Here is a 25,593-nt window from a genome sequence, read left to right as displayed (position 1 = left end):
CCTCCGTGGGACCTAGGATGCACCACACTGCCCAGACCTTCCTGAGTACTTCCAGCTGTGCAGAGCCCCATGGGTTCTTGTTCTTTCCCTGCCTTCCTCCACTGCCCTTCATTGAGTCACTCGAGCCAAAGCCAGGTTTTTCAGACTCCTTGGGCTCACACACTAGGTTGCCCCTAACTCTGACCTGCATCGATAACTGCCCTGGAAAGTTCCTGATGGTGACTGATCTCCTGGAGAGAGAGAGAAAGAGGCTCCTCTGTGCCTCAGTCACTGATTTCTCACGTGGGCCCCCCCTAAGCAGCAGCCTGCCTTTGGGGTCCCTGGCTTGGTTATCTTCTCTGTACTGAGCCCACCTCCCCAGACTCTCCACTTGCACCTAGACCTCAGAGACCTTCACTGGGCGTCCATGGTTGCACCTGTGGTCAGAGCTGATTCTAAGAGGCCCAGTGGGATGCTGAAGAATCCATGAGAGGAGGGGAAACTGACAGTCACAGGCTCCAGAGACCTATGGGAGGGAGTAGAGCTGTCTTTATTATCCTGGAGGTTGGAGTGAAGCCACTAGAACCTGTTTTGCATGTCTTCTCTGGGATTAGAAGTGGAGTAGAGAGGGGCCTGACCTTGGCTTTGAAGAGAAACAGCACAACTCACCTATCAATGAGCATTGGTAGGTGCCAAACACTATAGAACCATCTCATTTTATTCTCCCAACAACTGTATAAGGCAGTGATCATTTTACAGAGGATCAGTTGAGGCTCAGAAAGGTTAAATAGCTTGTCCAGGTCACACACCTTTTGAAGCCAGGTCACTAGGCCAACTGCTGAATTCCTAACTACTTTAGCTTCAATACCTGGAGGCTAAGAAAGAAGACAGGAAGCAAAGACCAGCTGGAATCTCCCTTTGTGTTATAGAAATGCCCACCATGCACCCCCCCACACACTAGACCTGTCCCTTTCTGAGATATGGTGAGGGAGGGGACAGAACAAGGGAGGAAGACCAGGAGAGGAGGCTGAAAAGAAAAAGGGGGAAGATCACTTCTGTCAGTCTTGGTCCCTCAGCTCCCCCCCGACCATCACTAGAGCACACCCTGTGCAGCATCCACACTGAACCTTGCCCTGTGGCAGTGCAGGGGACACTCCCCAGGTGTCTGTTCTGTCCCTGGGTGAGGTGGATTCCCCCTCAGCTTACTCCATGCCCAAGCCACAAAGATCCGCTTTTACCCTACTCCCTACAGGGGAGGGTTGGGGTACACAGAGGCTCCCTGGGGACACCTGCCTAAGCCCAGACAAACCCAACAACAATGCGTCCTGAAGCCAAAGGGCCAGCTCAGCCACTCCATGTCTGCTCCTTAAAGGGCTCCTGACTTGCTGTTGGGATGAGCCCTCCCACCTGCCTCAACCCCAGAACATAGAGGCTGAAAACACTGGAGTGTCTGGTCAGGCTAGCACGAGGGGGCACCCAGCCTCGCTCCCACCTCCTCTCCCCAGGGACTTCCCAGCGCCAGTCCTGCAGCCATTGCTAATGTTTGGGCTGCAGAAACCTGGGGTTGCCCGCGGGAGAAGGGGCGGTGGTCCCAGGCTGCAGGCAGGGGGCGCCAGAGGATGCCCAGGGGCCCGGCAGGCAGCTGGCAAGGCGGGCAAGCGGGCGGCATCTCTCGGCCCGGGCGCCCCTCCCCCCGCGGGCAACAAACCCGCCGCATGCTCTGCATTGGCCGTGGCCGCAGAGGACCACCCGTGGCTGTGCCCTCGGACCGAGCCGACTGCGGGAGTGGCCACCAACTTCACAGCCTACCACCCCCGAAATCATGCCTGCCCCTGGGGCTGCAGGAGGGTGAGCCTGGTGCCCGGCTCCATGCCCAGTGGTGGGAGGAGAGGCTGAGTGATCTGGCCAGAGATGAACACGGGAGTCAGGGATGCGGGTCTAGCGGAGATCCTGGCCAGAGGGAGGGGGCTTGGGGAAGACAAGGGGGACACGGCCCATATTCCAGGCTGGGGGGAGGGGACTTGCAGCAGAGATTGGCGAGGGAAGGCTGTACTCTGGGGCAGATATGGGGGAGGGGGCGCTTGGGGCAGAAATAGAGGGGGCACATGGTCGGGGTACAGGCGCTGAGGAGGGCAGAAACAGACGGATAGAGATAGGAGACTCCGGCAGAGACGAAGTGCCGGAGAGGACCAAGGGTCCGGCACCCAGACAAGGAGGCGAGACACAGTTGAGCTGCAGGTTGGCGAGAGGGGCTCTCTATTCAAGGGGAGGGGGCACTGCTGGATCCGGACTGAGACTGGGAAAGACTGGAGACAGCGACTGGGGACGGTCTAGGACAGGATTCTAAAGATGGGGGACTTTAACACAGACGGTAAGAGGGGGTCGGTCCAGGCGCGGGGGCGGGGGGGGGCGGGAATGCCGAAAAGGGACTCATCAGAGATGAAGGGGGTCTCGGCCCCAGGCTTGGGAGTTCCCAAAAAGACGAGGGTGGGTGAGCGCTGGACCTACTCGGGTCGGGCAGGGGGAGAATTCAGCAGAGATGGGCTCGGAGAGCGCCCCGAGTGCGGGCTGGTGCGGAAACTCGGGACCGCGCCGGGAGGGCTCGGCGCGGGGCTGGGGCTGGGTCTGGGGCCGAACACTTACCTGGGCGCCGTCAGCAGCAGGAGCGGGGGCCGGCGCTGGCGGAGGCGGCCACAGGGCGCAAGTTTGCCATCCCTAAGGCGGGGGCCGGGCCGGACGCAGGGCAGCTCGCTGCAGCCGCGCAGAGGGCCGAGGCTCCCGCTCCGTGGAGCGGCGAGTGCAGAAAAGGCGCCGCGGAGCAGCGCGGGGCGGGCGGGCGGTCGGGCGGGCGCCGGGCCGGGCGCGGGCGCGGGCTTCTGCCGCCGCCTCCTCGCCACGCCGCCCCCCGCTCCCCCGCCCCGAGCACCTCCCGCGCTGCGCGCCGCCTCCTATTCGCGGGCGGCGGCCGCAGCCCCAGGCTCTGAGCGCCGGTGCCGCATCCTCCTCGGTCTCCGAGCGTCGCCGCTGTCACCGCCGCTGCCGCCGAACCGGATTCCTCCGGCCGCTCCGGCCGCTGCCCGCAACGCGCGCCGGGCCGAGTGACGGCCGAGGCGGGACGCGGCGCCTGCGCGGGCTGGGCCCGGGAGGGGGCGCGCGCCGGGACGGGCGCGAGGAGCCGCGGGAGAAGGGTGGTGGTGGGGGGGGGGGGACGCGCGCCGCCTCCTGTTAAAGGGGGAGCAGCGCCAGCCTAGCCAAGCGCGCCCTCCCCCTCTCCTCCCCGGGCCTCAGGCGCCGGCGCGGGAGAAGCCCCGGGTAAGCCCCCACCCCGCTTGTGGCTTCCAGGACCGCCGAGTGAGGCGATTCGCGACGCCCCTCCAGCGATACCCCAAGCCAGAAGCATCTCGCGCAGCCAGGGTCTCCCGGGCTCTGGAGACTGAAGCCTGCCCCGTGTGCATTGCTTATTGCATGTCCCTGTGCATGCAGGTGCCACTTATGTGCTCTGAACTTTGCATATGCATACAGGTGCCCTACGTGTACACTGCAATGTTGCCTGGCTCATGTGTGCAAGTGCTACACACATGCACAGAGTATTAATATGTGCTTGGGTCCTGAATGCATGCAGCTTGTTCCTGTATGTAGAGATGCTATATGTGTATAAGCTCACAGGTACCACGTATGTGCTGAGTACTATGGGTAACTATTATGTAGGAGCCACATATGTACTGCAGTGTATCATGTTTGGTGCATAATGTGATGTAAACGCTGCAACATTGCATGTCCCTAGGCACGGGGATGCTACACGTGTACAGTGTGTTACATGTTTTCCTGAGTTCCTATCTATTCCCACAAGTGCCTTTCCCTGTGCCAGGGGCGCCCCCATGTTGCATCTGTTTGTGTGGAAGCTCAGAGATGTACAGACCCACCCCTTCCCCATTCTGGCACTGTGCCCAGGAACAGTTGGGTGGGGCCTGGGCCCACATGGCTCAAGCGATACCCAGGGAGATGCCCATGGCTCAGGGTCCTGGTCAGGTGGTTTGTGGCCTGGGCCTGTTGCCACCTGGAAGGTGGGCAGACTGGGGACACACCATCACAGCCAAAACATGTAGGTTAATCCAATGGCTCTGGTCAGAGAAGAAGCCAGCAGGGGGCAGCTTTTCATTGAGGGTGGGATGCTTTCAGGGCCTACTTTTGGAAAGCTGTCTACTGTGAGGGGCCAAATCCTGTATGCGCAAGGAAGTCCTCAGTCCACATAGGCCCTACCCCACCTTTACATTGATATTTCTTGAGTTTTATCACCCTAGAGATGGAGACAAAATGAGAAGAACTCACCTATTCCCAGGGGCAGACCAGGGAGAGGCAAAGAGAACCACCCCGTTCCTTCCCTCTGTCCCTCCCCCTCTGCAGTCGCAGTGACATTTGTTGTGAGTGATTGTGAGAGATTATCGACTTTAATGGAAGGAGGTAATAAGGGGTGATGAAGGAATCTCACCTGTCACCTTAAGGGAATTTATGAGGCTGTGTGAAGCAGGGAGGAGGGCTGGGCGGACACTTTCCCTTTCCCTCCAGGAGCCCAAAGAGGCCAGAGCTTTGGGCCTAGCACAGCCAGGCAGGGCTCTTAGATTCTGGCTGGGCACCCTCAAATACACCCTGGCATCTCTGGATTTGAAGGCTCAGCCACCACTGTGAATTCTGAGCCAGGCAGGCCTTGCCATCTGTGAAATGTGCTGAGAACTACCCTGGTACAGGGGGAGATCTTGGGCCCCTGCTTCCTTGGGCACTGTGAAAGGCAATGGAGTTGCTGGGATTTCAGCCTCAAAGAGGAGGGTAAAAGAGGGGAGATGGTCAGAACACAGGTTGCCTACAAAGGGTGAAGGACAAACCCTTAGAAGGCTCCAGGACCTGTGATCCACAGCTCTAGCCCCTTCCTCTCCTACAGGGAGACTGCCTCCCTCTTTATGAATATTCATGAGTATTTGTATACTAGAGACCCAGAGCCTAGAGAAGCCCAGGCAGGTCTCTTGCAGATGTGATGCAGCTGGATCCCTAAGGCCCTCTTCCAGCTGGGTGGGGGGTGATGGCAGGGGCTGGCTCCAGAAAGATGGCAGCATTTTTGCTTCTCTGTTCCTTGGTAGCCTTCTGACTTCTTGACCCCATTCATTTAGCCACAGAGTATTAATTAGCCACAATAATGTATGCCCTAGGAAAGACAGGTAGTAGGACACAGTGGGGTACCCTAGCCCCTGGAGGCTCACAAGGCAGGCTGGGGAGGACAGAACGAGAAGGCTTACATAGGAGCAAGCTGGACTAGAGCAGGCCTCTGGAAGGCTCTCTCTGGAGGTACCTCCCTGCATCAGGGCTTCCCCACCTCTCTTTCCAGGAGCCCCTGCCCTTCCAGACTCACTGGTGATAATGCTGCCTGCCCGCCCGGGAGGACTTGGAGTAATTACAAATCATTTCCATATTCAAATCCAGCTGGTTGAAGAGAAATTACTTCTCTGAACAGCCCAGGCGGGGGTGGGAAGAACAAGTCTTAGCCCCAGGAGGGGCCTGCAGGGAACCTGGGGCAGAGATTGGGTATGGGAAGGGGTGTCAGCCAAGCTTGAGCACACAGGACTCAGGCAGAGCAGAGGGACATACCCTGGTACCCTCACACACTGGAAAAAGGACAGTGACCCCAGCCCTACAGCCCCATTGGGACCCCCTCTGGAACCACTGATGGGATAGAAGGGGCCAATACCTAAGGGGAACTAGAGGCCAGGCTGCATACCCTGCTCTCACTCGGCCTCGCTCTGTGACCTTGAGGAAGTCCCTTGAGCTTTCTGGGACTGTTTCCTGATCTGCGAAAGGGTGTAACTATCTCAACCTGGCCTCCCAGAAGATAAAAGGTATGGATCTGCAAGGGATATGCCCTGGGAAGAGGCCTCAAAAATAACAATCATATTATAAATTAATATTTTTGTTAACAGTAACAACCACCAGTGGCTCAGCTGGGAACAGCAGAACTGGCAAAGCCTGAGCCAGTGGGGCGGCTTATAAGCGGATGGTGGGTCAAGGAGGAAGCGCCCCTGGCCTCACCCACCTGGCCTCAGCCTAGCCTCCCGCTGGGCTAGCGCTGTTATGCTTCGTTGCCCTTTAAACAGATGAGAAAATGTTCTTCTTCTCTTCCAATGATTTATTTGGCCCAGAGCCTAGGCAGGTTTCTTTCCAGCCTGAGGGACCTAGGAGTGCCCCTCCCTCAGCCTCTGACCACCATTGCCACTGAGCCAAGCACTCCAGGGCCACCCAAAGCTCTGGGGCAAGATCTCCTTCCAGCCTCACACTCATCACCAAGACACCCAAATATATGTGACAGTCTTCTCACCAAGATCAGCCCTGGAGCTCATATGACCAATACCTCACCTCTCTGCATGTCATGGATCCTGGAGAGCTATCCTAGAAAGGGTGCCCTCTGCACCTACAGGAAGTCCTGCACTTCTAGTTTCCTCCTTCCTACTGCAGATACCAAGTAGGCTAGGAGCCTGGGGCAGTCCAGGCCGGGTGCTTGTCATTTTCTTGGTGCTATAGGCTGGAGAGAAAAGGGAAGATTAGTTGATCCCTAGCCAAATCTTCCTAGAGGGTGAGTCTGGTTTGTGTGCAGCCCATTTGGGCAATGCCTACATTCTCTGGCCCTCGCCCCTAAGGTAGAAGATGAAGAAGCCCTTTGGGTTCCTGAGTGATCCTCATATATCTCATACTGAAGGGTGAACACAAATATTTATAGAGTGTGGCACCAACAAGGTTCCTTTTATTAATTCATTCAACAAATATTTATTGAGTGTTTCTTGTGTTCTAGGCACTGGGATTCAGTCCATCAGCAAGTTCATCAGGTTGCTTCTACCTCCAAAAATATCCCTGATCTAGCCACTCTTCACTCTTCATGCTCACTGCCAACCCCAGAGGCCAAGTCATCACTGTCCAGTGCTTGGAGTCTCCCTGATTTAATTCCTGGGCTCCCACTCCTACCTCCTCCACCCTAATCCACTCTCCTGGAGCCCACGGAGGCATCTCTTTCTAGTGAAAATCAGAATGCCTCTTCTTAAGCCCTCTGCGGCGTCTCACTATTCCAGGACTGTGGCCTCCCAGGCCCTGCATGCTCTAGCCCCTACCAGCCTCTCCCGACCCACCTCCACACCCCTACACCCACCCACACTCTGTCCAAGTGAGTTGCTTAGTTATCCTTCTGTTCTTGGAAAACTCCAAAGCCCCAACCCTTCCCCTAGCAATCCCCACTGCTGACTGCTCCTCAATGGGAAGGGCTCAGTCCAATATCACCTCCTCTAGGAAGCCTCCTCTGACATCCCTGTGCCCACCCCACCATCTCATGGCCCTACTGTATTTTCTTGATAGTACTCATTACTCTGAAAACAGATTATTTATTTGTACATACGTCACCTATTTTCCCCCGGACGGTGAGTTCCAGGAGGGCAAGGACTTGTTCATCTATTCTAGTTGGACCCTCTAGTAGTAACAAAGAGAGTATATTACAAATATAGATAATGCTTGTTGAGCAACTGAATGGTGAAAGGGCAAATAGAAACCCTGCCCTCACAGAGCTTTCAGTCTGTGACCCTTAATCTATGCTTACCACTAAAACAGTGTTTCAGTTTCCCGTGTGATGAACCAGAAAGATTTTAGGCTCCCGGATCACAATGATCTGGATCCCTCACTCACCATGTGACCGTAAGCCTCAGTTTTCTCTTCTTTGAAATGGAAAAATGAACCCAACTTAGCAGAGCTGATGTGAGTCACAGAGATGACAAAGGCTATGGCCAGGGAGGTGTCATCTGTGTCAAAATAGGTACCTTTCAGACTTACTCAATGCTGAGGGCTGTTCCAGGTTCTAGGGACAGGGAGATGACTCAGAATTGGGGCCCTGAACTTGATCCCTTCTCAGAGCCACCCACAAAGGAGAGGAGGTTCTCAGTGGGAGCTCGGTCTACTGAGACCATTGCTGAGAAGGGCACACCGAGCCACTGCAGGAGCCACTTTCCTGGTCCTACTGGTGTGACCAGGACAGTGTGGATGTGGCAGAGAAACTGAATCTGGACCACCTCCCCTTATTTGGACTCTCCTTTTCCTCATCTGCCCTCCAGGTATGTGTAAACAGATCTGAGCACACATCTGGGTGTATAGATAACCCATGTCCACACAGCAACACAGCCCTGAAGCACAGACTTGTCTAAGGATGTAAATAATCATACACAACCCAAGAACATAAGTCCCCATTTTTCTGGCCCAGGCAACAACTGTCTGGCTTAGGTAACAGTCCTATCACCTCCTGCTTTAGGCTGGGGTCACACACAACCCTTCACAGAAGGTGGCAGCCCACAACTGCCTTCTGAGGTCTAATTCTACACTCCCCTGCTGCAGGCCTTGAGGACAGGCACCCTGGAAGCCACTCCAGTCACCAATGACAGCCCCACACCCTGTGTCCACCCCCTGAAGCCAGTGGACATGCAGCATATAGAGGGCCTGTGAAGAGCTGCTCCAGCTTCCTGCTAGGGGGAGAGGCAAGAGAACCCTCAGGAAGGGGCTGGGACACTCCACAGGTGTGAGGTACACTGGCACTGGAAGGCCAGTGCATTGTGGTCATCTGGAATATCCCAGGTCCTCTCCCCGCTGGGCTCTGTGCCACCTGGATCCTGCTGAACTGGGCTCGTGCCAAGCAGGACACAATGAGCAGAGCAGACAGCGTGGGGTAACCTAGAGATTAGGGAGACCAGCTCACACTGTGGACCTGACACTGTGCCTGCTGCTTTTCACTTCTTGCTAAGATTAGCCCTCTGAACAACCCTAAATTTGGCATGGTCACCCCCATTTCTCAGATGAGGAAACTGTTTTAGAGAGAGGCAGATACAGGCTCTGTGCCTCAGTAGACCAGGCAAGACCCTCCCCAGTCCTGCCCCGTATACATCCGAGTCCTCCTTACTACCCGCCCCCCCCAGAGGACAGACCAAGCACTGGCCGTGGAAAACAATTTACTTGGGGATTAGAGCTGATCTTCCAGAGAAGACCAGCTCCCTCAGGGTGAGAGATCTGGGCGGTTTGACTCCCAGGGCTTGGCCCTGCAATAAGAGGCTGAGACTGAGCACCCAGATTTGGGGGAGGCAACCAGCATCACTGAGGGTGTTGGGAAGGCCAAGGGATATCCACATGTGTCCCGGGCAGGCACAGCTGCACTCCTTGCTGACACTCCCCAAAGGATACCCGTCCATCTTGCTTGGACTTACACAATCACACCTGGCAGGAAAGCAGGGCCTGCTGGGTGAGGAGTGGGCCTTCTGGCTCACTGTCAACCCTATGAACTCTGACTTCAAGGGGCTCCAGGCTTGGTGCCAGGCCTGTGGATGGAGGGTAATGGGGTATTGTGGTTGGAGGGGGGCCCTGGAGTGCCTGGCTGAGCAAGTGTTCTGCGTGTTAGAGTGGGAGTGAGTGGGGCTGAGCTCGGGTACACGAGTGGGTGGTTGTGTGCGTCAATGTGTAGGGGGAGAATCTGTGTGTGTGTGTATGGTGTGCCTGTGAGCAGGTTTTGTGTGTATCTGCCTAGGCCTTGTACGTCAGAAGCCTGGACCCGGCTCTGGGATCTCTGTTGTGTGTGTGTGTTTCCAGAGCTGTGGAATTTTTATGTATTTCTTCTTCTGTTTGTGTGCATGCAGGGTGTAGAGTACATACATGTGTGTGACGCTGGAGTTTGTGCAGTCATTTGGCATCTGGGGGAATGGGAAGTGTGCTGACAGGGCAGGGTTTGCATGTCATTGCAGTTTGTGTGCAGCCAGAGTGTGGTCTTTCCTTGTGTTCAGTTTAAGCCTCTGTGTGTGTGTGTGTGTGTGTGTGTGTGTGTGTGTGTGTGCAGTACGTGTCTTTGCCAGCCTCTGGTGTGTGTCATGTGTGCTTGCAGGTGCCAGCAGGTCCTCAGCTCCCAGTGGAGTCTGAGTATGACACTATTTGGTATGTGTCCATAGGTGGTCCTGTCCCAGATGAGAGGCATGGATCAGTGTGTTTGTGCGTGTGCACACGCGCGCGCTCACGCAGATCTGCAAGGGTGGCCTTGTGATTCTTGTCTCCAGGGACTTATGGAACTAACTTTCAGGAAGCCCTCATGCCCTCCATTGCCAACCAGTGTGGCCAGCTCCACCTGCCTTCCTGGCAAACCCGTCCTGAGGGAACCCTGAGGCTGCAGGACACTGGGTCAGGTCAAGGTCATGTCGTGGGGAGGACAGGGACTCTATCTCCTATGGTCTCCCACACGGCTTCTGGCTCACATAGGTCCACACTGCCTAGGCTGCCAGCATCTTGAGCCCTGCCGGGTTTTCCCTGGAATGAATTTTAATTTCCGCTTGCTGGGGCAGGCAGGGCACAGTGAGCTTCCAGCTGGTGGTGGAGGCAGCTGCAGGGGCTGCCAGGCCTCTGTCAAAGAGTGACGGAGGGGAGCACAGATTTGAATTTCAAAGGTAGCCCCGGCTGCAAGTGAGTCTGTGTTGTGTAAATGTGTGTACCGCTTGTGTGTCTGTGGATGCGTACCTGAGAGTGTGGCATGTGTTTGGTTGAGTGGGTTTTGTGATTGAGCTTCTGTGAGGCCATGTGCAAGCCCTTGCATGGGCCGTGTCAATGTGCTTGAGAGTTCAGAGGTGACCACCACCACAGGAATGCCTGAGCTGTCAGTGTCTGGCCGTGCTCCTGGTAAGCGTTTGCGTCTGCAAGTGTGTATTTTAGGGCAAATGAGCCTATGTGTGCATGTCTGTATCTTTGTGTGACCATGTTCCAGGCCCTGCATGTGTCCGTGTGCTCACCGCCCATGTCATATCAGCGGCATCCGCAGGGGTGTGAAGGTGTGTCGATGTGTCTGTGCAGGTGTGTGGGTGAGCGCTGGCATCTCGGTGTATCTGTGTGTGGGTGAGGAACTGTAGGGACCAGTCTGTACCAGCATATCTATGCTTTTATTTGTGTTCCGTTGCTGTGTGTCTTTGAGTACGTCAGTGCGCTTGTGTGCTCTACTGTCTGTGTCACTGTGTATCTCTGTGAGTGTGCCTGTGAGGGCCGGTGTGTCTCTGTGCATGGCTATGGGGATGAGTCTGTGAGTGTGTGATAGGGAAATAGGGAATGGAAGCATAGGTCCAAATGGGCAGAGCAAGCCTTGCCCCATGCTTTGTGCCAGCACAGCCTCTGTCCTGTCTGGGTTCCCGGAGGGGGTGAGGGGACCACACGCTCCTCACAGGGACTGGGGCAACAACCCACGGGCACTCAATGGGCTCTCAGGAGCCAATGGCCGGAGAGGATGGGCCATTATCAGAGTGGCACTAGCTCTACCACCTTGCTTATCTGTTTTGAGCAACAGGCCTTTGCGGTCTTGTGGCAGTGCTAGGACTAGCTAGAGCACAGGCAGGGCTGCCAGTCTGGAGGCAGTGGTGTCGGTGAACAAGCCCATCACACACATGCCCCAACTTAACATTTCCAGGCTTTCCTGATGTCCCCAGGAGTCTGGGACGGGCCCTGACATTGGCTCAGGGGGAAGGCCTGCCAATGCACACTCAGGAGTGTACATACACACGGACCCAGAGACCCAGGCAAGTTTGTGTGTAGACCCTCATGCTCACTTTAACAACCTCACCCCTCCCTGGGTCTTGGACCCTGTGGAGTGAATAGGCTAAGGCTCAGAAGTCCCAGAGCACAGGGGCATCCTTGAGTCACTTGATGTCCCCTCTGCGGTCATGCCCTAAACTGGGACTCGGGGACTCAGAGGTGGTTCACCCACATCCCATCTCCCAGAAGTACTCACACAAAGAGGTGAGGCAGACTCCAAATCCAGCCTTTCCATGAGGTTCCATCTCACAGCCAGAGGTAGGCAAAGGCCAGGGCAAACTCTTTGTGGGGACCCCGCAGAGACCCGGCTGGGCACAGGGAGGTGATGTCAGGATGTCCAAAGGACAATAAAGGAGGAACTAGTGAGGGAATGATGATCTCATGGCTTCCTTCCCTGCCAGATTAGAAGACTTTCGAGAAGGGTGGACACTGAGGCCTCCCAGAACAGCTCAGCAGGAGGCCCAGCACCAAGATCTGCTCCAAAAACATGGAAGGAAGGAAGGAAGGAAGGAAAAGAGAAGGTAAGGAAGGGGAGAAAGAAGAGTGGGGGAGGGAGAGAGAGGAGAGAGAGGAGAAGGGAAGGAGGCAAAAAATGCAGGACCACTTAAGAAGTGAGGGAGCAGCTAGGCATGGTGGCATACACCTTGCAATCCCAACACCCTGGGAGGCTGAGGCAGAAGGATCGCAAGTGAGAGCCCAGCCTGAGCAACTTAGTGACTTAGTGGGATCCTGTCTCTAAATGAAAAATAAAAATGGCTGGGGATGTAGTTCAGTGTGAAAACCCTAGGTTCAATCCCCAGTACTACACACACACATAGTGAGGGAGCACTAGATAGAAGGGGTAGAATAGTGTACAGGGCTCCTCTGTCTGTCTGTCTGTCTGTCTCTCGCTCTCTCTGGCTGTCTCTGTCCCTGTGTGTGTGTGTGTGTGTGTTTGTGTATGTGAGAGAGAGAGAGAGAGAGAGAGAGAGAGAGAGAGAGAAACTGTGTTTGGAGAAGGCTGTGTGAAGCAGGAGGTCAGGCTAGAAATACATCACTAAGGACCTTGTAAGGAAAACCAGAGGCGGGTTTTATTTTGAAAGCAAAAGTTAGATCTATAAAGGGTTTTGGACAGGGAAGCATCATAGTCAAGTTTAAGAAACAACTGGGGCAAATGGAAGGTGCATCTGAGGAGAAAGGGACTGGTCACAGGCTTATTTGTTCGAGAAGTATTTATTGAGAGCTTACCACAAATGTCCAGCACTGAGTGAGGCAAGCAGATACACTCTCAGACACCAAGGAAGGTCTAAAACCTGGGGACATACCTGCTGTGCTTATGCGGCGTTTACCTTCAGGTGGCACAGGGCAGACAGAGCAGCATCCATGCACACAATGCCTGTATTAAGTGCAAAGAAGGAAAATGGTGTCAGGTAAGGGGCAGGAGCAACAGAGGAGAATGCGGGCTGTTTCAGAGACTGTGGTCAAGCAAGATGTCTTTGAGAAGGTGACGTCTGAGCAGACACCTGAGGGAGGCAAGGGATATTTGGAGGAAGAGCTGTCCAAATAGGGAAATTGCAAGTGCAAAGGCCCTGAGGGGAAGCATGCCATTTACTCAGATGGGGAGACTTGTGGGAAGTCGATGAGTTCTATTTTGGACTTGCTGCACTGAGATGCCTCCAGGGCATCCAGAGACAGTGACCAGGAAACAGGAACAATTTGGGTAAAGACAGGGATTAAAGCAAATGGAAGCCTGGGAACTGATGCAGAGGATAACTGTGGGGATCAGAGCATGAGCAACCTGAGGTACAAGAGTTAATTCTGGTGAGACTGGCTGCTAGGGATGGGGAGTGAAGGGGTGGGGACTAAACTGACATCTCCAGAATGAGAAAGAGAGAGACTGAGAGACTATGTTGATAGACCAGACACCAGCTATGTTGATAGAGCCCCTTTCTAGGTGGCTTCCCATGGTCCCACTGCCCATGCCCTCTAGGCCGTCAGAGCTAAGCTGTCCACTACCAGTGCTTCCTTCCTCTACCTGAGGCTGGATCTCAGGTCATTCCATACCTCACTCTCGGCTGTTCTCAAACCTGGGGGGCAGGAAAGCTCCAATGAAGAATCTGGAGGCCAGGACCCCAGACTTCCCACATGCCCTCTGAGCCTCTTTCTCCTGGCATTGGGATTTGGAGGGACAACATCTAAGCATGACCATCTGGTGCTAGCTTGATCAGATTCTCCAGGGCTACTTCACCACATCCAGATGGGTTCAGTGCTGGTACCTCCTTGGCAACTGGCTTGGGGAAGGAGATGTCACCCTGATTAGCAGCATTTGCCAATTCCCATGGTGTAAATCCTCCCATGATAACCAGTTTAGAGTGTGACGTCAACTGGCTAGCACAAGTCCTAAACATTTAACAAGCAGTTCCCCCAAGTTGGGATGAACCAGCTCTAGTACCTTCTCCTGACCCTTTCCCGAGAGACAGGTTGGGAAAGAGGACCTGCCTGTCAGCTGGAGAAGGAGAAGAGCTAGGCTTTCCAGCCCCATCTTGCCTCTCAACACCTAGGTCACTCCCCAGAGAGAAACTCTCTGAGCCTTTGTCCCCATTGCTCCCTGGCTCTAACCACGTGCCAGCCTGCCTCGGCCTTCTACTCACTGCATTTTCTACTCAAAAGAGCTGGTACCAACCCCTCACCCCTACTTTCCCTGCCTCCTTTCTTTAGAAACAGATGCCAGAAAGCCATAGACCATGCCACCTTGACCCAGATGACCTGAATGTGTGGCCCAATTCTGCCACCAGTTTCTAAGACATGTCCTTAGTTTCCCCATCTGTGAGATGGGCAGCAAGAATGAGCCTCTCCAGCAGTGCTTTTGGCTGTGAGATCCTGCAATTTCTGTCACTTCCTGCCTCAGCCCTGATGGCAGCTCAGGGCCTCCTCTCTCAGACACATTTCCCCAGCCTCCTAGACCCTCCCTGCTCCTGCGGCCCCCCACTGCCTTTGGCTCCCCAGGCTCCCGGATAAGGGGCCCAACTAATTACATTAGGATTTCATGCCAATTAACAAACAATTACACGGGCAAATTGGTGCCTAATTTGGAGCAATAACAACAGCTCCATTGGCCAGGAAAGATAGCTGCAGACAAGACTGTTCACCCAGCCTGGCCCTGTTGCGGCCCCTGGACGATGGGAGCCAGTTCTTGGCCCTGTCCTGGGCTCACAACTGCAGTTCTTTAAGCAACTTAAAGGATCTTTAAGCAACTGTTTATGCTGATTACATGGTAGAAGAAAAAGGCAGAGAATGGAAGTGGGAGCAGAGGGAGCCAGGACATCCCAGGCTGGCTTCACGGAGGGAGTGGGAAGGACTCAGGGAGGCATAGAGAGAAGGGAAGATGGTACATGAGGGGCAGTAACGAATGTAAACAAAGGCTCGAATGCTGACATGAGACACATGAGCTGAAAGCTGATGGAGAAACCAGTAGGGCCAGGGTACTGGCTGGTGGGCTACAGAGGTTTGGAAGGACAAACTGGGACTGTTATTCCAGGGGATTTAACATTCCTCTGGAGGCCTTGGGAGCCACTGAAGGTTCTTGGAGAGAGGAGAAGGCAGTGCTCAGACTTATCTTCGATTCCTATCTTGGATCACTCACAACCACAATCCCACCTTTAGTTTGCCATGGGGTTTCATCTACTTTCCCCTCTTAACGTAGCAGCTGCCAATCCTGTCCTCAAACCATTTCTTGTCCATATTTTTTTTTCCAAGTGATCACCCTAAGGCACAAATCCATCCACATTCCTCCTTTGCTTAAATCCTCTATGGCTCCCCAGTGCCATCAGAATAATGCTGCAGCTCCCACCTCAGCATCCCTGCCAGCACTGTCTGGCACCTGGGGACCTCCTAGCTTTTGCTCTCTCCCCACCTGCACACGTGCTCATGGGACTGCACACCATTTACAGAATGCTCTAGGTTCCTGCACACCTCCACCCTGACAGTGCCGTTCCCCCAACCTGGATTCCTCTCCCAACACCACTGTTTGTTACCACATGCATCCTCCCAGACCCCAGCCCGCAGACTCCTTCCTCTGGGGAACAGGTCCCTGCAGCAGCGCTTGTGCATCAGGCACCGTCTGTCCCCTCTCCCCACCCCAGACTTGGAGCTGCTCAGGGCCTGGGTCACTCCACAGCTCCTTCACCCAGCACTGAAAGTGAAAGAAGACAAAGGGATGGGATACAAGCATTTTCCCTGACGACAGTGGGGAAACTGAGGCAGGGATCCAGAGAAAGATTCATAATCTGGTGAATGCATCTCTCCAAAGGGAGAGCTGGGTTAGCCTAGCCCCCTGCCTGCTGAAGCCCAGACCTGCCTTCCCCACCAAGCCCGAAACAGCCATCTCTGCCCACCCTCACCCAGGTGTGTTCCTCTCTTCATTTAAAAATGCAGCACAGAAAACAGCCACAGCTAAAGATCCCCCAAAAGTAATAGCAGCCCTCCTGAGGGCAGTGGTAGAGCCAATGAGCTGCAGCATGAAAGATTGTGGGCAGGCTCAAGGAGGGACCTCCTGGGTCAGCACCAGGTGCTCCCTAAAGGAGCAACCACTGAGGAAGGGCAGGGGGCTTGGTGGTACCAAGGGAGGCCAGGTTGGAGCCCAGACCCGCCCAGAGGCAGAGGGATGACCTGGCTGACTTTCCCAGGAGCTGGAGTTCTCACTTCGGGGGTGCTTACTCCTTCTCAAGCCCCATCAGTCATGTTAATTACCGAGAAAAAGCCGATTTCTCCTCATTCCCAGACTCCAAGCGACAGTATCATTAGGCTGCTAATGTGTGGAGAAATTGTGCGTGTCTGTCTTGGAACATGTCCTGATCCAGAATGGGTAAGGGCGCCCCAGGCAGGGGCTGGTCTCCAAGATGCTGCCTGTGACAGAGAGCCAATCTCTGGAAGAAATGCTGTGCCAATCGGCAGAGGTGGTCTCCCTCTCTGTTCAGTGGGCATCAACGATGATAATTAAATCACACCAGCCGATGGCATGGATAAACAGTTCACAGCATGCAAAGCTTGCCCGATAGGAACAGAGCTGCTCTCAGACTTATACAAGGACTCAGACCCTCTTGGCTCTGCTAAACTTAAACTCTGGCCTTGAACTCTGCCGCAGCCCTTTCCAGTCTTGCCTGTACCCTTTTCTCTGAGCTCCTGCCCACCTCTGAATCAAGAGACATCTGAGCACCATCTTACCTCTGGGAGGGAGGAACTGGCTATTTCTTCCCTGAGCAAGGCCAAGTCTCTGCAGTCAAGAAGAATGCAACCTCCCAGCCCCAGAATAATAGCCACTGCTCCAGCCCTTTACATGCGTCTTCACACCCTTAACCATTTAATCCTCAATCCAACCCACTTAAGACACAAAGAAACTGAGGCCCAGAGAGGTGAGGTCATCTATCCAAGTTCAAGTCTCAGAGCTAAGCCAACCCAGATCTTCCCAATGCCAAAACTCAGGCTGAAGACAGTCCTCGGCTAATCCACCCAGCACTCCAGGAACATTCTCTTTCTAGCTTCTGTCCTCAAGAGCTAAGGTGGGTGAGGCAGAGGCAGGATGTACAGATATAATTATAGCTCATTGTGATCCATGCGTGGCACAAAGAGGAGTACAAAAGGTTTATCCTCACCAGTAATCAGCGAAATGCAAATTAAAACAACAATACAATACTGTTTTTACCTGTTGAAATTAATAGGAATTTTTGTTTTGTTTTGTTTTTAGACAGTACCAGCATTGATGAAAATTGAAATCTGGGCCACTCTGACTCTGTTGATGGAAGGGAAAATTAGAACAACTTTTCTGGAAAACCACTGAGCGGTGGTGTCAAGAGCTTTAAAAACAGACAGACCCTCTGGTCCCATTCATCTACTTTTAGGAACTCAATCCAAGAAATAACCAAAGACGCCAAAAAAGACCCATGTACAAGGATGCTTATTACTGTTATTTATAACTGTGAAAAATCCCAACCAACATAAATGTCTAGCAATGGAGGGCTGGTTAAATAAATTATGATACATCCATATATAAGAATGTTATGTAAACATTAAATGTCATGTTCTTGAAGAATTTTTAATAACCTGGGGAAATACCATTTTATAAGTAAAGCACAACAGAAAACAAAACCGTCCATCTAGGATGGTCTTGATTGTATAAAGAAAACATTTAATCAATTCATGTAAAGAAAGTCTGGAAGGAAATAAATGAGAGTTAATCTGAGAAGATTATGGGTGATTTTTTTGTTTGTTTCAGCATACTTCTTTATTTCTTACAAATCTACAATTTTTCAGGAAAAATTTATTAGAAATACATGCAACCTGGGAGCTGGGCATGGGAGAATCAAAAGTTTGAGACCAGCCTGGGCAACTTAGTGAGACCCTGTCTCAAAATAAAAAATAAAAAGGGATGGAGATGTAGCTCAGAGGTAGAGAGCCTGCCTAGAATGTGTGAGGCCCTGGTTTTAATCCCCAGTACCAAGACAAAGCAAAAGAAATACACTTGATGTACACACATGGAAGGGAAGTTCAGGATGTCAGTAGAACAGAGGCTCCTCACCCAGCTTGGGAGCAGTGCCATCCAGGAAGGCGTCCTGTCCCAGATGATGCCTGCATTAGCCCCAGGGTGAGTAAGCTTTGACCAGAGGAGGGAAAATTAGTGTTCTAGGCCAGAAAAGTTATGTCCAAAGGCAAGAGAGATACCGGCGCCTCCTGGAAATCCTCAGTCGCCAGAGATGCAGAGACCGGACAAGGGAAGGCCTGGAGGACCCAGCTAAGGAGCCCAGTGTTGAAGGTCCTAAGCAGCGGTGTGATGGGAACCCACTGCTTCTGAAAGATCCCTGTGGCTACAGAAGGCGGGGGATGTAGGGGATGGGGTGAGGCAAGACCATGGAACCCAGAAACCAGCAGGGCGGCCATTTGGGTGAGAGAGAGGTTGGCTAGGTCTGGGCCGAGGTGGCTGAGAGGAGGAGAGGAGGGGCCGCTCGAGCAATGATTACGAACAGATTTGACAGCACTTGTGATTAACTGGAGAGGGGAGGCAGCCTGGGGGAGGGGAGGTGAAAGTGACTATAGACACGGGCAGACTCAGGCACTCAGAGGTTTCCACTGCACGCTTCCAGAAGTGCTTCCTCCCCCACCACCTCCAAATGGGCAGATTTGGGTTGGTCTGACATTTGACCATACTCCTGGGAGAAGCTGAACCCTTCACCGTACCCTGGCCGTCCTCTGATTCACCCCTGCACCTCTGTGCCCTCTTTCCCTCAGCATTGGCAAGCTGCAGCCCTGGAAAGCAAGCACAGTGTGGGGTGAGAAAAAGGCCACAGAGATGAGGGGTGTGGGGAGAGGCATGCCCAGGGGGGCCGGAGCTGAGTCCCTCCCTGACACAGACACACACTGCCACACATGCGCAAGGACATGGAGACCACAAGCACCCACAGGGCCTTGGAAAACCAAGTCACAGGCACTGATGGGCACCCCAGGACACAGCCGGACACACAGTCACACGCCCCACAGCCACACAGTCAGCTCCAGCCTGGGTCTCACACACAGGCCATTGTGCTCTGCCGGAATCCCGAAGGTCCTCCCGCCTGCGCTACCCCCAGCCCCACACCCCCTCCTCCTCCCTCCAGCAGGACAGGACAGAGGGCTGGCTGGCAGAGGGGCCAGCACAGGGACCTGCAGCCAAATGGGGCAGCCCAGCCAGGAGGGAGGCCTCTGAGAAGGGGTTGCCACGGCAACAGGCTCCTGCAGAACCAACCAGAGGCTTAGATTCTCAGCTCTTATTTTTAGAAGTTGGGGCCTGGACTGGTTGCCCGAGGGCACAGATGCCAGCCGGAACCCCGAGGGCTTTGGGTGGACACTGCCCACCCTGGGCTTCTTCTGAAGGACTCTTCCTTCTCCAAGGTCATGGCCAGAGGAGGGCCATGGATTCCCTCTGTCTTCACACTGACCGTGGGCCTTCTACTAGCAGCACCCTTCCCCCTCCAGGTCCCAGGGTGAGGACCCAGTCCACTGTCCCACCGCACTGCAGCCTGTTGTTGGCTGTGATTCAATGTATAGTGTCAGGGAGTGAAGGGGTGGAGGTGGAGCCCAATTTGTACAGTGCTATGTGTGAGGCTGAGTGCAGTTGTGTAAGGAGTGTTTTTGTTATGTGTCAGAGCTGCTGTCCACCTCTGCCTGTGTGTGTACACATGTGTGCATGTTTGAGTTTCCTCTTCCACAGGCGCCAAACCCGGGGAAGACACCACCCTTAACTTCCTCCCCAGCCTGGATCTCTCAGAAATGGGGGGGAGGGGCAGAGATCTCAGGCTGGAAAGATGGTGGCCTTAGTGTCCTGCCTTGTCTAAACACTTCCTGTATCTTAGCAGACAGCTCCTGAGTTGGGCAGGAGGGTGGTGGCAAGACAGGCAGGCCCAGGCAGACCCAGGTAGACAGAGCCAGAGTGAGAGGAATCAAGAAGCTGGAGCAAGCTGACTTTACAGTGACTCCTCCAGCTGCTGGGGATTTCTCTGTTAATCTGGGACTGCTCTGTTTGCATCTCATTTGCCTCCATTTGCATAACAAGGGCCTGGCTGGCACCAGAGATCGAAATTCCTGGCCTGGGTAATTATGTGAAAAAGTCTCTGGAGACTGAACAGGAATCCTGGGGTCCCCAAAGCAGAAACTGGGAACTGCAGAAGGTCCCATTCAAACCCCAGAGACCCACTTCTTCATTAACCCCTGGTGCAGGAAGGTGGGGGACAGCTGAGAATGGAGTGGGAAGGGTGAAAAGATTAGGAATCAAGTCATCTTGCAAGCCCTCCACCCCTGGCACCCAGCATGGAGCTGGGTGCAAAGTACTCCTGTAGGTGGCAATGGCCTGAACTTAGTAAGGTCCAAGCTGGGTTGGGGGGACACAGGGAACTCAGCCACCTCTGGCTCTCCCCACCCCCCCGTAGGAGAGATTGTCTGGCTACAATGACTGGGATCCTATCCTAGACCTTAGAATTCACCAGCTCCAGGACTCTCAGATCTGGGACACAGAAAACTCAGCTCTGGACCCCGTACTTCAGATGACACAACTTTGGCCCTCTTCTGTATGAGGTGAGGAATTACAAGGTCCAAAGGGCCGCTAGGTTGTGTCTGTCTGGAGCTCCAGCCCCTTTTAGACCATACCTCAACCCAGGACCCTAGAATTTACTGCCCAAACAGTACTTAGACAGCTGCCAGGGCCTATGCAACCAGCCCTTTTCCCACCTCATAAGGTGGCAGTTTTCCACTACTGTGGACCAAGTGGGGACTGGAGTGCTGGAGTGTCCACAGACAGGTGTACAGGGCCCTGAGGCTGCAGGATGGAGCCCGGGGTAGAACAGGAAGGAGAATGGGTAGAAGGGTAGAAGCCTCCTCTAGTAATCTTGCCCTTGGCAATTTAAACATTTGGGGTGGCTCTGACAAACTGTTTGACCTTGGGCAAGTTAACCTCCCTGTGCCCCCAAGTGGGGTTAATAATAGTAGCTGCCTCCTAGAGTTGTTATGAGAATGTATTGAGTTAATTCACATAAAGCACTTAGAACAGTGCCTGGCACAAAGTAAGAGCATGTGTAAGTGTTAGCTATTATTATCTATCATCCTGGGGTTTGGCATTTTTCCCTTTAGTGGTAGAAGCATTTTCTTTTTCATTTTGAGAAACTGAGGAAGAAGTAGGGTCTGGGGACACCCCTCATACCCCACCTGATCTCTAAGCCCAACCCCCCTTTTCTCCTTCCCCAGCAGCTGTACCTTGAGACCAGGATCCAGGAGGTCAGCCAGGCACTGGAAGGAATGTAATGATTTATTCATTGTCCTTATTGGTTGAATAAATGAGTAGCAAAGATTAAAGGAATAAAACCAAGCCTGGATGGACTGAACAGGACCACCTGACAGGCAGATGTTTTGACTGTAGGACCTTCAAATGCATCTCTCCCTGACCATCACTTCTTTCTGTCTGTTCTCAGGTGGGGAGTGTGGCTGGCCAAGTTCTCTGCAAGTTCATCCTGAATGGGGGAGTGGCTCATCCCTGTGTGATTAAAGGGAGAGTGTCCACTTGTGTCCCAGGTCCTTTTGTGTCTCATACATGACTGTGTGTGCAGCAGTGTCTCTTGTGTTCTAGCACAGAACCTCCTCCCTGTCCAAGTGAGGGGCCCTGGGGCAGGCCCCATCATGGTCTGGGGCAGGGGGGTGGGGGAGACGTTGGCAAGCTTTATTACCTCCTCATTTACACACCCGCCCCCTCTGGCAGAGCCAGGCCTCAATGAACCTGACTGCCTGTCAGCCTCTGGGTTGGCAATGATGGAGAGCTCTCTTGGGGGCCACCAGCCTCCACCATCTGGCCAGGCTGGTGCTGGGGAGATGGGGTGCCTGTCAGAGGATGCCATGGGTATGTGGGCAGGTAGAAGTGTAGTAGGTGTGTGTGATTGTGTGCTGAGCCTGTGGCTCATCTGAGTGGCACTCATGTGTTTGTATTCATGATGGTCTATGTTTATGTGTCTGCATGACTGTCCTGTGGTCTGGGGTCTCTGAGTATGATGCTGTGTACCCCAGATTGGGGGCCTTTGGTCTAGGGCTTTTCCATGGAAAGCTCTGGGTAGGGGCAAGGGTGTTCTGTGAATTCCTGGTTCATCTCTCAGTCAGGAGAGATTAACCTTCAGGTGTCTTTCTGTAGAGGGGCTGAGAGTCCCTATTTGGGAAACCAAGTCAACCGAGACATACTAAAGCATCCTTGACTGTCCTCAGCCCCCATTGCCTGGAGGTAAACTCTGGTTTCAGGCATCATCAGAATTCCTGGGTTCCCCAGGGAAGCAGCCCCCTCACCAGCCCCAGCACTGAGACAAGAAGAATGCAAAGCCACCCAGACACAGGCGCTGACACAGCATCATGCATGAATCAGAGACCCCCATGTGTAGTCACAGACCCACCAGATACAAGCACACATACACATTCTCAACCACACACCCATGTGGCTATACATTTATATAGGCACATGAATGCTTACACAAGGAACATACTCATACATTGATAAGACACAGTCTTGCAAGGATGCACATGCTTAGAGTCACATGCATACAGGCAGACATGGTTACATATGTGTTTGCATCCATCCTATCCCTTTCGAGTCTCCTCCTGTCCTCCCTCCAGCTGCCTCGAGCCAGTGTTCTGCTGCACTCTTCACCCACTATAGAGGACCCTTCCAAAGGTAAGCATTAAAGAAGGGCAAATGTCATATGCATACCTGTACGATCCCTTGAGTACGAAGCAGGGTATGTCTACATGTTTTAGTTTGTATATGTGACACTATGTGTCTAGCAGTCAGTGTGGCTCTAGTTCTGTGTAAAAGATGGAACGATCTCTTTGGAACACTGTGGGTATGGGTATTTTTCTGTGCATGTCTGTGCATATTTCTGGAAGGATGTGTGTGTGTGTATACTTCTGTGTGTAAATTTGTGACAGTGGGAGATTTCTGTATCTGTGTAACTGCATCTTCTGAGCCACCTCCCTTGTGTACCTGTGTACGCATGTCTATGTGTGCATTTGCATATCTGTCCCTGTTCCATGTGTACACACCTCTGTGGCCGAGGCCCCACAGGCTGGTCTGGCTGGCTGTACCATCAGTAGAGGCTGTGGGCTGGGGTGGGGCCAGGTGAGACTGGACTGAATCCCCTGGCCATTGACAGTCATATTTACAGAGCTCTGAGCAGGACATAATTGCTTCTATTAATCTTTCTCCGGTTGTTAATTGCTCACTTATCGGGTTGTGTATTATGCCGACTGTTGCTCTTAATTCTCCTCCATAGCTGCAGGTGTTTGCTGCCTTATTAACTGTTAATCGGCACGGCTAGGGATACAGACTTAATTGGCCCCCAGAGTGGGACACAGGCGGGCCAACTGGGCACGGCTAGACTCTCAGCCCGTCCCTAGAACTCTCACCTGTGGAGCACAGGTGGCTGCAGGGAATGGGCTGGCCTACTGCCAACAGATAGCAGGCCTACATACAGCAGTTACAGTGACAACTGCAAGGTATGTCCCCTATACAGTCCTACCTCCTCCCAGGAGCCAACCAACCAATCAGAACCCAGCTCCTATAGCCCCTCTCCATCACCAACAACCTTCTATCCAGGATAGAAGCCAGTCTCATTTATTTTAATTATCTGAACCTAATTGACAAAAACACCAACACATAATGGAACTGGTTTTTGCCCTTTACCACTTTTTCTGCCTCAGGGCTCTTAAGGTTACAGAGATATTGGGAGAAAGGAGGACAGGAAGGAGCCTCCACTAAAGCAGTAAGGGTAGAAGTTAGATCCAGTAATGACTTCCAAGCCTTTGAGGAGGCTATTTGGCAGTTGGAGTCCAAACAAGCTTCCAGGAGGAAGTTCTACTGCTCCATCTCAGCCCCACTTCTGCCTGCACAGCCCCACTTCGCTGCTTCGCTGCAGCAGTAAAAAAGGTTCTTTATACTGAGTTTACTCCCCCCTCCCATATATGTTGCAGCAGAGAAGTCTCAAGTGTCCATAATGGGGAAACTGAGGGCCAGAAAGGGCAAGAGAGTGACCCCAGGGTTCCCCAGTCCTCTTTGGCAAAGGCTCAGACACACTACAAAGTTTCTGCTCTCTGCCTTTCCCAGGGCCCTGTTCCATCCTAAACATCTCACTCCTGGAGGGTTTTTTCTCAGCTACCACCTCTCACCCATGACAGGCTCCAGGGCCTTTTGGGCTGAGAATGTAAGGTTTCTGGAAACAGTGGGTTCCATGAAAGAGACAAAGCTGTGTGTGTGTGTGTGTGTGTGTGTGTGTGTGTGTGTGTGTGTGTACTGTGGGGGGGTGTGGGCGGGTCCATGCTGCACCAACCTGGCTTCCAGTCTCCAAGAAGGACAAACAGGCAAACTAAGAGTCCTCATCCTGTGCCTGGAATGAAGTCTGCCCTGACTTCCAGAAGTTCTTCCTTGTGTCTAGTTGTCCTGTCTGGAGCTGCAAAGGAAGTTGATTTGCTTTAACTAGGTTCTGAGCCAGGGATTTAGCTCCGTGGTTCTGGCGCCTGCCTTGCAAGTGCAAGGTCCAGAGTTCGATCCCCGGTACAAAAAAAACCCAAACAAACAAAAACCAGGTTCTGAGAGGAACTGGGCTCTATGAGGGAGTGAAGGGGGAGCAACCATTGAGTGGTTACTTTGTGCCAGAAACACCAATAAGCTGTGTAAAAGTGGCATCCCATTTAACCTTTACACAACCTAGTGAGTTAGGGATTTGTGTCCCCACTAATGAGAAGGAAACTGAACCACAGGGAGGGGCATTAACTTAAAGCCACAGAGCCAGGAAAGGGTAGAATTGGTATTTCCCCAAGACTTGGAATTATTTAGGGAGCTGTATTTCTGTTTGGGATCCCTGGGTGAATTCATGCTAATGGTTCAGTAAGAGAACTTGGAGATCAGGAACTGGTGGTCACTATCACAGCCCATCTACCCAATCCAAATCTGGGAACACTGATAAGTAAAACACTCACGCATGCACAGCCCACAAGATCATCAGGCAGGATAGTAGCAAAGCAAAATGAACTATCAGGGATAGTTGCCCAAATAAGTTCCGGCCCCTCCTCTATGTTAATGACATGCAGATATATGTAAATTTGCAAAGCAACACTCAAACCTTTGGGAGCAATGGGGTGACAGAGGAGCAGTTGCCATGGAAATCCAAAAGCGACCCCACGATCCGCACCAGCAGGCGCATAGACACATGCACAAAGACCCAGGGTTCCTCGCTCTGACGCCCAGAGCATCACGGAGTGCCAGAGGGTGTGAACCGGAAGGACCCTCAGAGACTGCGTCCAGCCGAAGGACGCTGACACCGCGGAGAAGCAGCAGCGGGGAGCGCAACGTCACGATCCTGGCCGGCCCGCGGCGCCAGCTACTAAACCCTTCCGGTAGCGGTCTACTCCAGCTCCGGCCTAGCAACGCGAGCCCAGCCCAGAGTTGCATAGCAACATCCCTAGAGC

General features: G+C 53.3%; 1 protein-coding gene and 3 long non-coding RNA genes across 22 annotated transcripts in view; 2 read left to right on the top strand and 2 right to left on the bottom strand.

Annotated features, from left to right (window-relative positions):
* The window catches only part of Adgrb2 (adhesion G protein-coupled receptor B2), a 36,627-nt gene extending 33,874 nt beyond the window's left edge, over nt 1–2,753 (bottom strand). For 10 of the 12 annotated variants that reach the window (XM_021263240.2, XM_021263242.2, XM_087215393.1 and 7 more), the window contains exon 1: nt 2,623–2,733. The gene's annotated coding sequence lies outside the window, so the exon portion shown is untranslated. Of the gene's footprint in view, nt 1–2,622 lie in introns of all 12 variants that reach the window. The other 2 variants (XM_013074306.3, XM_087215398.1) reach the window with 2 other exon arrangements.
* Nucleotides 1,573–17,823, top strand: LOC147827217 (uncharacterized). Of its 8 annotated transcripts, none has more exons than XR_015452754.1 (4): nt 1,573–1,827; nt 6,812–8,111; nt 11,474–12,119; nt 17,321–17,823. It is a non-coding gene; the product is annotated as an uncharacterized LOC147827217 (long non-coding RNA). The 8 variants fall into 8 exon arrangements; XR_015452753.1 differs by lacking the exon at nt 1,573–1,827 and adding an exon at nt 3,298–5,864; XR_015452752.1 differs by lacking the exon at nt 1,573–1,827 and having other exon boundaries at nt 3,301–8,111; nt 11,474–11,582; nt 12,000–12,119.
* LOC110350436 (uncharacterized) lies at nt 12,114–25,559 on the bottom strand. The gene is made up of 3 exons (XR_002397018.2): nt 25,248–25,559; nt 24,456–24,575; nt 12,114–12,973 (listed from the first exon to the last, which is right to left on the bottom strand). It is a non-coding gene; the product is annotated as an uncharacterized LOC110350436 (long non-coding RNA).
* On the top strand, nt 19,373–23,280 carry LOC147827216 (uncharacterized). Its single transcript, XR_015452758.1, has 3 exons — nt 19,373–19,589; nt 20,532–20,676; nt 21,567–23,280. It is a non-coding gene; the product is annotated as an uncharacterized LOC147827216 (long non-coding RNA).
* Nucleotides 25,560–25,593: the final 34 nt, after the last annotated feature.

The sequence above is a fragment of the Heterocephalus glaber genome, unplaced genomic scaffold, assembly GCF_053883595.1.
Source record: "Heterocephalus glaber isolate CG9 unplaced genomic scaffold, H.glaber_assembly_v1.0 deba00001452, whole genome shotgun sequence".
Lineage (NCBI taxonomy): Eukaryota > Metazoa > Chordata > Mammalia > Rodentia > Bathyergidae > Heterocephalus > Heterocephalus glaber.
Note: the sequence above shows the minus strand (reverse complement) of the source record. Positions and strands in the feature narration are given on the sequence as shown.